The sequence below is a fragment of the Bidens hawaiensis genome, unplaced genomic scaffold, assembly GCF_021521415.1.
Source record: "Bidens hawaiensis isolate Kalapana, Puna unplaced genomic scaffold, B.hawaiensis_p1.1 tig00005061_1, whole genome shotgun sequence".
In the NCBI taxonomy this organism is placed as follows: Eukaryota; Viridiplantae; Streptophyta; class Magnoliopsida; order Asterales; family Asteraceae; genus Bidens; species Bidens hawaiensis.
The window spans coordinates 659,445-671,274 of record NW_027491322.1 but is presented as its reverse complement, the minus strand read 5'-3'; the positions used below and the strand labels follow the sequence as shown (position 1 = coordinate 671,274).

The 11,830-nt window shown below is 39.2% G+C and overlaps 1 long non-coding RNA gene across 1 annotated transcript; it reads left to right on the top strand.

Moving 5' to 3' along the window:
• The first annotated feature begins 907 nt into the window (after nucleotides 1-907).
• Nucleotides 908-2,700, top strand: LOC143628747 (uncharacterized). Its single transcript, XR_013152814.1, has 3 exons — nucleotides 908-1,135; nucleotides 1,756-1,789; nucleotides 2,567-2,700. It is a non-coding gene; the product is annotated as an uncharacterized LOC143628747 (long non-coding RNA).
• Nucleotides 2,701-11,830: the final 9,130 nt, after the last annotated feature.

The following is an 11,830-nucleotide window of genomic DNA, read 5'->3' as shown; positions in this document are numbered from 1 at the left end:
GAATATGGCTAGACATTGTAAGCAAATCTGGGAGGGGCTATATAAACTAAGTTATATAGTTAAGGGTTGTCTATATAAACTAAATTATGGCTAGACATTGTAACTTGTAAGCAAACCTGGGAGGGGCCCAGTTAAGGTTTGTCCATATAAACTGAATTATGACTAGACATTGTAAGCAGACCCGGCCTGGTGTGGGCCCATTTAAGGTTTGTTCATATAAACTGAATTATAGTTAGACATTGGCCCAGGGTGACCGCTCATGCCTAGTCTCTCAGGGCTGACAAGTCTTTAAATTTTATATATAATTAAATTATTTTAAAAAACCAACTATTATCGTGAAACTATCCCAAGAAGCCATAACTCCCTAACCCATCTCAATTAAACCTATTAATGATTTAAACGCATCTCAGTTAAACTCAACTATACACATTGGGTTTTATTTTAGGCCCACCATTTTTAAAATAAGTCCCCAAATATTTTAGGGGCCCATTTTATTTACTCGCTAAGTGTCACCTTTTTTTTTTTTTGGATTTTCAAGGACGACCCTGATTTATATTTCGTTGATAATAATATTGAGAGTTATCCGTGTATTCTTCTTGTGTGTTTTGTTTTTATCAATTCTTTCTTGAAACCTTTGGGGCTCGTCTTTAAACTGATAATCGTCATTTAATATGCTCATTTACATGCCTCTAGGTCTTCATGTGCATAGATTTATGTTTAGTTTCTGGAATCATATCAACCGTTTTAACTCGTCAAGTTCTTCATGTAACAAGTTCGGTTAAAAGAATGTTGTTTTCAAAGTATTTAAGCACAGTGTGCATGTGCAGATGGAGCTTATGTCGGATCGTGACAGCACAACTTTAAGTTACTGGTTGAGATGGGAATTTTTTTTCTGTTTGTTATCGGTTTTGACCTCCGTGATTATAGCGTCATTCTTGATATGTAAGTATGAAGGTTCAAGCAACCCCGAAAGATCTTATTCTTTGTATGATGGTGAAGCATGGATGCCTTGTGTTAAGGGATTAAGCCCTGTTTGGTTAATGGCTTTCAGAATTATTGCATCTTGTTTGCTCTCAGCTGCTTCCATTGCTGATGTGGCCACTCATGGGACCAACCTGTTTTATTACTATACTCAGTTAGTCATTTTTATACCGTCACCATTGTTTTATAAACTGTTATGTTATTCATACTGGGTTGAGTTAAAAAACGGTATAACCGGTTGAACCGAGTTGTAGCGGGAGGTTCAACCGGGCTGAATAATTCACCCTATGATTTTATATAAATGCAACTTTAACCAAAAAATAACCCAAAAGTACATTAATCCATAATAAAAACTAATCCAAAAGCTAATCCATAATAAAAAAAAATACAAAAGTACTTGATTTTTAAACAAAGATTTTTAAAAAATAAAAGTGTACAATAGGTTCATGACATCGTTTGCTGGTTTCTCATTTAATTTTATCTTATAGGTTAAAAGTCATTTTTAAAAAATACGGGACACAAAAAATACCAAAAATCTATTGGGCTTAAAACCGATATGTCGGTTTAAACCGGTATTTTTAAAAAAGCTGGCGGTTTGGCACCAAACCGGCTAAAAATACCAAGCTCTGCATACCGGCTACCTGTTCAAAATCCGGTATAACCGGTTCAACCGGCCGGTACGAACCGGCTTTTAAAACATTGATTGTCACATAATCTTTAACTTGTATGTTGGTTTCATGTTCACTAATTGAATGTTTGATGTGTTTTGGATAGGTGGACTTTGATTTTGACCATCTTTTATTTTGTGGTAATTTTTTATTTTTTTCTTTAATATTTATAATCCATTAATTATGTTCGCAAGAGGCTACAAGAGGAGTGGGTTGGGTAACTGGTCAGAACGGTTTGGGTTAGGTAGGGTTGAGTACTGACTACCAAGAATAATACTAATGTGTTGGTTATGGTTGCAAGAATAATATTACCACCATCATAAATTCATAATATAGAATTTTGAATAAAGTGATTTAGCAAGACAACTTTCAACCCGTTTGACCCGTACCCTTTTACCCATTTGAGATAAAAACACAAATGGCCCCATTCTCTAACAAATCTACGGGTGTAAACGAGCCGAGCTCGAGCTCTGCTTGTTTAACTTACGAGGGCCCAAGCTCGGTTCGTTTCGAACTCTATTTCCATTGTTGGAACTCAGATCTAAGTAGTTTTAAAGCTCGAGCACGGCCCAGGCTTGGCTCATTTATAATTTATTAATTATTTTGTATACATTTATAATTATTTTTATACATATTTGAATTATAATGTTAATCTATAACATACTAGATTATATTATTAAACAATAGGCTTGTTTAGGCTCGAGAGCCAGCTAGATCTCGATAACCGAAGCTCGGGTTCGGTCTTATTTACTAGCAAGCTAATTTTTAGGTTTGATCTCGTTTAAGCTCAGCTCGATTTGAGCTTTTATTGAGCTGATCTCGAGTAGCTCACAAGCAGCTTGGCTCGTTCACACCCCTAAATACATCTATTTGATTATTAATTTCCCTTAACATGAATTTTATTCTATTTTATTTAGTTTGAATCACTGCTATCCACTTGTGGATGTATAAGGCAACACAAGTTATGCGATCCTCATAGCCGGCACGCCGACGCAGAAATAGGAATGTACGCGCCTCTCACCAAACCAGGAACCGATAATACGGTTAATGAGTTGGGTGAATGTTATTTCTCTCAATCAGCTGCCCTTTGGGGTTACATTTTTCAAATTATATTCCAGGTATTCACTAACGTTACATTCCGTTTTATTATAAAAACGGTCGAAAAATCGAGGTTTACATAGTGTATCTTGTACACAGATGACTGTTGGAGCAGTGATGCTGACAGATAGCGTTTACTGGTTTGTTATCTTCCCGTTTCTTACGATTGTGGACTATGAAATGAGTTTTGTAAGTCTATATGTTTTATCATAAGCGTTTATGAAATCATATTATTTAGATGTCTCTTCCTTTGTTATACCAGTTGACAGTTGTTGTGCATTCGCTTAATATCATTTTGCTGTTAGGGACACGGCCATGAATAACTTGGTAACTTTCTTCATCAATATTTTTTTATTTTCAATACGATTTTTTAATAAATGAATACCCTTGGGACCAGAAAGAACATTCTTTTGTTGAGGTTATTTGTTTATTAAGGTTGTACTATACTTTCCCATTTGTAAATGTGACAATGCCCTAGTTGTTGTGCGGCCATTAGTCTACCCGTAGTGGGGCGGAAAATCCACGCCTTTGGGGCGATTTTAGGTGGTAACCCCCCCCCCCCGGGGGGGCGACATGAATTTGTCGCCGGTGAAGGTTAGAAGAATACACATAGCCTTAAAAGATGGTTGTCAAAAATTGTCACCATTTTGTAGTCCTCCAATACACATAGCCTTAAAAAATGGTTCTTTTCGAACTGTCGGGCCCATCGGTAACATGCAAATCGGAAAAGTAAGCCAAAATGTTATCTTAAAACAGGTTTTGAATTAAAAAGAATGCCACAGTATCATTTTTAAATAACGAAAATGCTAAATAAGTAAGAAAATGATACATCTCCACATGTTGCATCTTTTAGTGACCACCTTAAAGGCAGAAAAGATAATATATTGAAACAAATGAGGAAGTACATTGGTATCCTATGTAAAAAAGACCTTTACAATTTTTTATTTTATTTATTTATTTTGTCATTTTAACTTTGAAAATGATATGAAACCTTTGTTTCAGGGGTTCCCGTGGTTCCGGATTTCGTATTTCATTTTCATAAGTTCTTGAATAACATGATTCTAGAAATTTTATGAATCAAAATTATTGTTTTGGCACTTTCAACCCATTTCACCTGCTACATTCTTGTTTTTACCATTTGACGAGTTATTAGAAACAAAAGCATAAACTTTAGATGATGTATACTAAGGTTTAGATGTTTGAGCAAACATACCACATTGGAGCAAAGTGCATTGATACATTAAGAAAAATTTCTAGAATCATGTTATTCAAGAACAATACAAGTTTTATGTTCATATTCAACATGCTATTTGGCTATTCAAAACAGGGCTGGCCCTGGGAAGGGGCGTCGTGGGGGGGGGGGGGGGGGGGGACATCCCAAGCCTGATCACCAGGTAGGCCCGAAATTCTTTAAAATATGTACGTATGTATGTTTGTGTGTGTGCGTGCGTGCATGCTTGCATGCATGCATATGTATTCTTAATAAAAGAAACAACATAACCCCGCTTATAACCCAATTACCTAATTCATTTTAGCCTTTTTTTAAAAAAAAAAAGAAAGAAATTTTGCAAAGCCAAGATCATAACTCAATTACCAAATTTAAGCTCATTTTAAAAGTTTAATCGTTTAAACCTAAATAAAAAAAATACATACCCCTTTTCTCTTAGGCGACAAAACAGGAAAAGGGACAGGAATTTTTACTCAGGGCCTATATTTTTACTTGCCATCAGCCTAGAAATTTTTAATGATTTTCAGGGGCTGATTCAAAAGTAACAATTTTGGCCAAAAGCCCGTTTCACCTGTACAAAAAGTTAACTTATATAGCATGTAGCCCAACCCGTCCATTTTGTTCCTGGTCCGTGTCAAATGATGCACGTGTCAAATGGGTTGTAAGTCACCAAAACTGTTTTTTGATTCATAAAATTACCCGAATCATAAAAAACATTCAAAATAATATAAGTTTTGTGATCAGAATCCATTTTTTCTATACAAAATTAATAATTTTTACAAAAATCCATTTTTTCTGTACTATTAATTTAGTTTTTGACTTTTGTCAAATATTGCACAGGTACTGGATAGTTGCATTGTTGCATCTTCCATGTTATGCAATTTTTGCATTGTTGGTGAAAACAAAATATTATATATTATCAGAGTGGTTTCCAGAATCTTATAATTGTTTAAGATGACATCACCAAGTGTGTAGCATATATGATGCTAACAACTAAAAGTTGTCCTTTTTTTATATATTTTTATTTTTTTGAACATTGATTTTATTAATTTATTAAACATAATATAATTTGTAGACTTGTAGTTGTATTTTGATTTTTGTGGCTTTCTTTAAATTTTATATTGTCTCGGTGGTTTCTTGACTAACAGCTAATGTACTCACTAGATGAATTGCTGCATTTTGGTTTTATGAAACATCATATTGGTTTTAGTTATATTTTTATGCTCTTTTAATACAATTTTAGTTTTTAATATAACTTATTTTGGTCATTTCCAATGTGGGTGTTCTCCGGACCTGGAGATAAATTGGAGGTGCTTAAAGGTTACGTACGGCTGGGTTGGGCCAGCTGGCGGTGACCTTTTGCCTTTGGGTCATCCCGTATAGAGTACATAGGCATTCTATGTTTGTTGGCTATTTAAAAAAAAATATATAACTTATTTTTGATGTTTACCTTTTGTTGTTAGTTCTTAGATCTTAACTGCAAGATTATTCGGTATATGCACAAAACATAAAATAATGTTTACAATAGTTTGTAATCTAATCAAATAAAAGTTATAAGTATAAAGTTGTGAATTATCAAGTTGTAAGTTGTGAATTATTTTAGGTACCAATAGTGAGAAAAAAATATTGATGCATATTAAAAATTAAGAAGTTTAATTGTGCAAAAAATTGTCTCAGTGTTACCATGAAAATATAGCTATAACACGCCTAAAAAGATATCGACATGGCTTTTACATTGATAAAAACCATAAAAATATAAAACCATACCGATCCAGATAATACTGGCACTAGTACCTATGTTCGGTCGATGTTTTTTGGGTTCGTCATGTACTTTTACGATACTAAAGAGCATTTTCGTCAAATACAACTCCGTGTTTAATAAAATTTATATCAAAACGTTAAAAAATGATCAAAATCGTGTATTTAGTTTTATTTAAAAAGTAAATGAAAGTAAGTTATATAAAAATAATATTACTAACAAAAGTGAAATCGAAAAACAATTATCCTATACATAAAGGGGAACCGAAAACTACAATAACAGTTTTGTGTGTGCATGTTCAGCCCAGCTGAATTCAAAAGTTTGCAAATTCAGTCCATGTAGTTGTTTATCTTCGGTGTCTCAATTTTCTTTTAATTTTTTTAAATTGCTTTGGACATGTATAGGTTTTAAACTAGAAGCTAACAATAATCGTAGTTGCTTAGAGTTTTTAGTTATCATTATAATAATACATATTAAACTAAATGGTATTAGCTTAAAATGATAATATAAAAAAATCTGATTTTTAATTAATTGTTCTAGATCTTTGTTTGAAAGCTAATAGCATTTCTAGCTAGCTTCATAACAACTCTTCATATATCGGGTTTATTCGTCATTAATTTTACATTTTCGTTTTAATGTTTTTATGCTACAACTTCACAATTTTTTTAGAATTTGCGTCAATAAATTCTTTAAAAAAAAAATCTAAATACGCAGTTGTGATTGATATTTTCTCTCTCGATATTCCGTTATAATTGTTAATTTAAACGGAGTTATATTCGATATAAAACATTTTTTAAACATCATGAACTATATATATCAAGTGTTGGTGCCTGACGAACCAAATCGAACAATATTGATATCCGTGCCGGTATTAATGGAACCGGTACCGTCATGTAAAACATGTTTCGAATTTCTACTAGGCATATCACGACTTTGTTTTTTGGTTTTTCTCTATAAGTTGTTATACCGAGTGTCGATGCCATACATGTAACGTAACGAATCAAACTGGTATCGATCGATGTCCGCAGCGTAGCGCTGGAAATTCACTAGTATGTATAATTTTAATATTAAAGTCACAAATAGCTAAAATCTAAAGTCGATGTATATGGAAATTGGAAAGGTAGGCAAGTAACAAAGGTCAAGAGAAGTGTGTAAAGTTTCTTTTATTTTAATGTTTTAAGTTTTAACATGTGTTGAGTTGGGAAGAAAAAATGAGAGCATTATTGGTTTTTAAGAGACGTTGTTGGTCTTTAGAGGACCCATTTGCAGGAATGGTAACATTAAAGTATAGGAGCTTCTATTTCTAACCATTTTTTAATTTTACTACATGTTCGCACACATTTTGTTTTTAATATTAACTTATTTTTTATTTATTACCCGATCTATTTTTACCAAACTGATGAGGTAGGTCTCAGCAGAGTCCAGTTGGACCCGCAAGACTCACCTTGAACAGAGACGTCTGCGCGGTTGGACCCGCAAGACTCACCTTCAAAAGGGACGTCTGCGCAAAGATCAAACGCGCAAGACTCACCTTGAAGAGGGACGTCTGCGCAAAGACCAACTGGATCCGCAGGACCCACCATGCTCAGAGACGTGACGTCCTTACGCGCAGTACGCAAGCTGTTCCCGCAGGAAAAGCCTCCCAATGGTCGACGTACTCCGCCTGTTCCCGCAGCTACGGATACTAGCCATCAGGGAAGGCTACCCGCGCAGCAAGGCTACACGCACAAGGCACTAAACTCTTAAATAATTCAGTAATGTCACCTGAAGGAGTGAGCAAGCCGGGAATACTCCCGCCCAAAGCCTGGAAAACTCCCGCCCAAATGAGCCAGTCCGTACGCTACTGGAGGATCTTTTGTACTGTACCTGACGAGGTATGGACAAAAGATCTGACCAAAGCTGCGACAGCTCACTGACAACAGTACAACGAGCAGCATGCTCTATTACTTAACATCATGAACTATATATATCAAGTGTTGGTGCCTGACGAACCAAATCGAACAATATTGATATCCGTGCCGGTATTAATGGAACCGGTACCGTCATGTAAAACATGTTTCGAATTTCTACTAGGCATATCACGACTTTGTTTTTTGGTTTTTCTCTATAAGTTGTTATACCGAGTGTCGATGCCATACATGTAACGTAACGAATCAAACTGGTATCGATCGATGTCCGCAGCGTAGCGCTGGAAATTCACTAGTATGTATAATTTTAATATTAAAGTCACAAATAGCTAAAATCTAAAGTCGATGTATATGGAAATTGGAAAGGTAGGCAAGTAACAAAGGTCAAGAGAAGTGTGTAAAGTTTCTTTTATTTTAATGTTTTAAGTTTTAACATGTGTTGAGTTGGGAAGAAAAAATGAGAGCATTATTGGTTTTTAAGAGACGTTGTTGGTCTTTAGAGGACCCATTTGCAGGAATGGTAACATTAAAGTATAGGAGCTTCTATTTCTAACCATTTTTTAATTTTACTACATGTTCGCACACATTTTGTTTTTAATATTAACTTATTTTTTATTTATTACCCGATCTATTTTTACCAAACTGATGAGGTAGGTCTCAGCAGAGTCCAGTTGGACCCGCAAGACTCACCTTGAACAGAGACGTCTGCGCGGTTGGACCCGCAAGACTCACCTTCAAAAGGGACGTCTGCGCAAAGATCAAACGCGCAAGACTCACCTTGAAGAGGGACGTCTGCGCAAAGACCAACTGGATCCGCATGACCCACCATGCTTAGAGACGTGACGTCCTTACGCGCAGTACGCAAGCTGTTCCCGCAGGAAAAGCCTCCCAATGGTCGACGTACTCCGCCTGTTCCCGCAGCTACGGATACTAGCCATCAGGGAAGGCTACCCGCGCAGCAAGGCTACACGCACAAGGCACTAAACTCTTAAATAATTCAGTAATGTCACCTGAAGGAGTGAGCAAGCCGGGAATACTCCCGCCCAAAGCCTGGAAAACTCCCGCCCAAATGAGCCAGTCCGTACGCTACTGGAGGATCTTTTGTACTGTACCTGACGAGGTATGGACAAAAGATCTGACCAAAGCTGCGACAGCTCACTGACAACAGTACAACGAGCAGCATGATCTATTACTTAATGTCACTATCAGCCGCTGCCTACTCACCAACCTGTCGTAGCACTTGCATAGCCTGCAGTTGGTGGAAAAGGAATAGTACACAGCCGGCCTGGTCACTATCAGCCGCTGCCTACCCACCAACCACCAGCATGGCATGTGCGTAGCCCACAGTTGGCAGAACAGGAATACTATTCAGCCGGCTGTACCTTCTTGGAAACCTACATTCGGCTATAAATACTCCAACACCTTGGAACGGTATCATCATCTTCTCTCTAGCTATTTCTCTTAATATACACTTATATTCAAGAGCAATCTAGTCTGATTCTCACGCCGGATGGTGGTCACAAGGAGGTACCCCCCCCTTCTCAGTGACGAGCTCACGGTCTGTTTTGCAGGTCATCAGAAGAATAACCATCTTGCCGGACATAACCCTCGTGGGAAACATCTATTTAACCCCCAGATTATCCGTAATCTGCCAGGGGTCGATTAGTGTTTCTTCATTGGCGCCATCCGTGCATAAAAGCTAGAACTTGAATCTTTTTCAGTTTTTTTTCAAAACTTCTGGAAAGATGGTTAACGTTACTCCGGTCCCAAGGCCAGCGAGTGACCAAGAAACCCCGGTAATCACAACCCCAGCTACTGGGAGGAACACCGGCGAGTACACAAATTTTACGAACACTACCCCGGTTACTCAAGCCGGGGCAAGTGCAGTAAATTTTACGAACACTACCCCGGTTACCCAAGCCGGGGCAAGTGCAGTAAACAATCATCTCCTGGGATTCATTGATACCCAGGTGGAAAGACAACAGACGAGGCTCCCCCGCCAAACACTTGAACAAGTTAAAGCGTGGGCGGAAGCACGTCAGAAGAAATTCCAAGCTGAGTTGGACGAACGCTTACGTTCCATCCAACAGGCTGACGAATTTGGAAGCACTCAACAGCTCAACATGAGTAGTGAGTGCGAGTACTCGGAGGAATCCGACACCGACGCAAACCCTCGCCATAGGGCGAAAGGGAAGCGTAAGGAAACAGACTTCCAACCGAGAAGGAATTTCGGAGTCACCTTCAAACCAAGGAACGCGGGGGGAAACCCACGCGACTTCTCCAAAACCTTTAGACCAACTGCTGCAAATGCGGGAACATCCAAGTTTGCAAGGGACATTGCGGAAGCAATTGCCCCGAGAAGTGCCAAACAGATGTCCAACATCGGCACTTATGATGGTATATCTGACCCAGACGATCATTTGAACAGATTCATAGCGGGGGCAACCGTCAGCAACTGGACGGAACCCACATGGTGTTATATGTTCCAGATGACGCTGATTGGAGCAGCCAGAGCTTGGTTTGACCGTCTACCGGTCCACCACATCTACGATTGGGCAGACTTCCAACAGAAGTTCAGCCAACACTTCAGTCAACAAAGAAAGTACACAGAAGAACAATGGACGATCCTCAACTGCATCCGAGAGGAAGATGAATCTTTGCTAGACTTCATCACTCGCTTCAACTCAAAGAAGCTGAGTCTGGGCGCTATTAGCGAAGATCTTGTTCGCGCTGCTTTCATCCAGGGCGCGAAAGATCCAGAGCTCATCCGCGCCTTAACAGGTAAAGACGGCATGCCATCCACATGGGATGCCATCATGACAGCAGCTAAACGCTTCGCGGAAACGGAAAAGCAACTGGGTAGAGATCTTCCCCAAAGCACAAACCTCTACACCCAGAAAACAAGAGAAAACAACGTCCTTACCGCCCGACTTAACAAAAAGAGGAAGCTAGGTATTTGGCAGTCAAGGGTAAACTTTGACACCTCATCCGGCTCGCACCCTCGGTTAGGCGGAAAGGACAACATGCGGTCGTCGAACCGGAACTCCAGATGGACGCCACTCACCAAAAGTGTCACCGAGATATTCGCCACTGAGAGGCTCCCATGGCCAGAAGCTCCAATTATCCGACAGCGTCCAAACGCGAATCAAAGCAAATTCTGTGACTTCCACAGAACAAGAGGCCGCACCACCGAGGAATGCTTAGACTTGAAGGACATCGTCGAAGCATTTGTCAGAGATGGGACGCTCACGCACCTCGTGGCGTAATGAACGCTGAGCAGGCTAATGCGTGTTGAACCCCAGGTGGGAAAAACACGAATGAAGCTGCAGCTTCAATGTTGGAGACTACATACTGCGTAAACAACGAGATTCCGAACCAAGTGCATATCGGCTCGAAAGGCTCGATTACACTCCCATCCCAATAACATGGAAGGGAGCTCAATTACACAGGCTGCATGTAGATCAATTCCAAACTTGTAAAGAAAAGGCCCAGAGCCACTTCTAATGGAAATGATTCTCCTTATCACATTGACGCTGATGATCTTACATTTATAAACTTTCCACACTGATATGCCGGTATTCACCGCATAAATAAGTGGAAGGCGGGATGCCCTTCTCAACAAACCCCAGACCAAGCAAGAAGCCAGCCTTTTCCCCATCCTCATGAGAAGCGTTGAGGGCTGCGCTCATGGCATCGTCGTAAGATGTGTCCGTGAAGATCCGATGCACAACCTACAAAATTATCAACTTTTCTAAGTATAAAGAAAAGCGTGAAGACATTATGAAGCTAAGCTTACCTGCGACAACGCTTCTCGTAGAAGCCATTCCTTGGTAACCAGAGCTTCCTGGAGGGCAGCTTGAGCTTGGTTACGGGCGCGTTCGGCTTCACTTTTGTTAAGGTTGGCAAGCAACACTTCCTTAGCAGCAGCCTCTTCAACGCCCTTTAGCTTACGCTCAGTATGGTCAAGCATACCCCTCTGGTCCAAGATTTCTTGAAGCTTCTTGGCATCTTCCATATCCAAAGCATCATGAGCCTGCTGAAGCCTCTCTAGTTTGGCTTTGAGCTCCTCATTTTCGGCGCGCAGAGGTTCAGCAACGGCTTCAGCCTTGGTGGCCCTCTCAGTCGCGTTCCGCGCGGTTTCCTTAGCTAACCGAAGCTGTTCGTTAACAGCTTGGGCAGCCCTGGAACG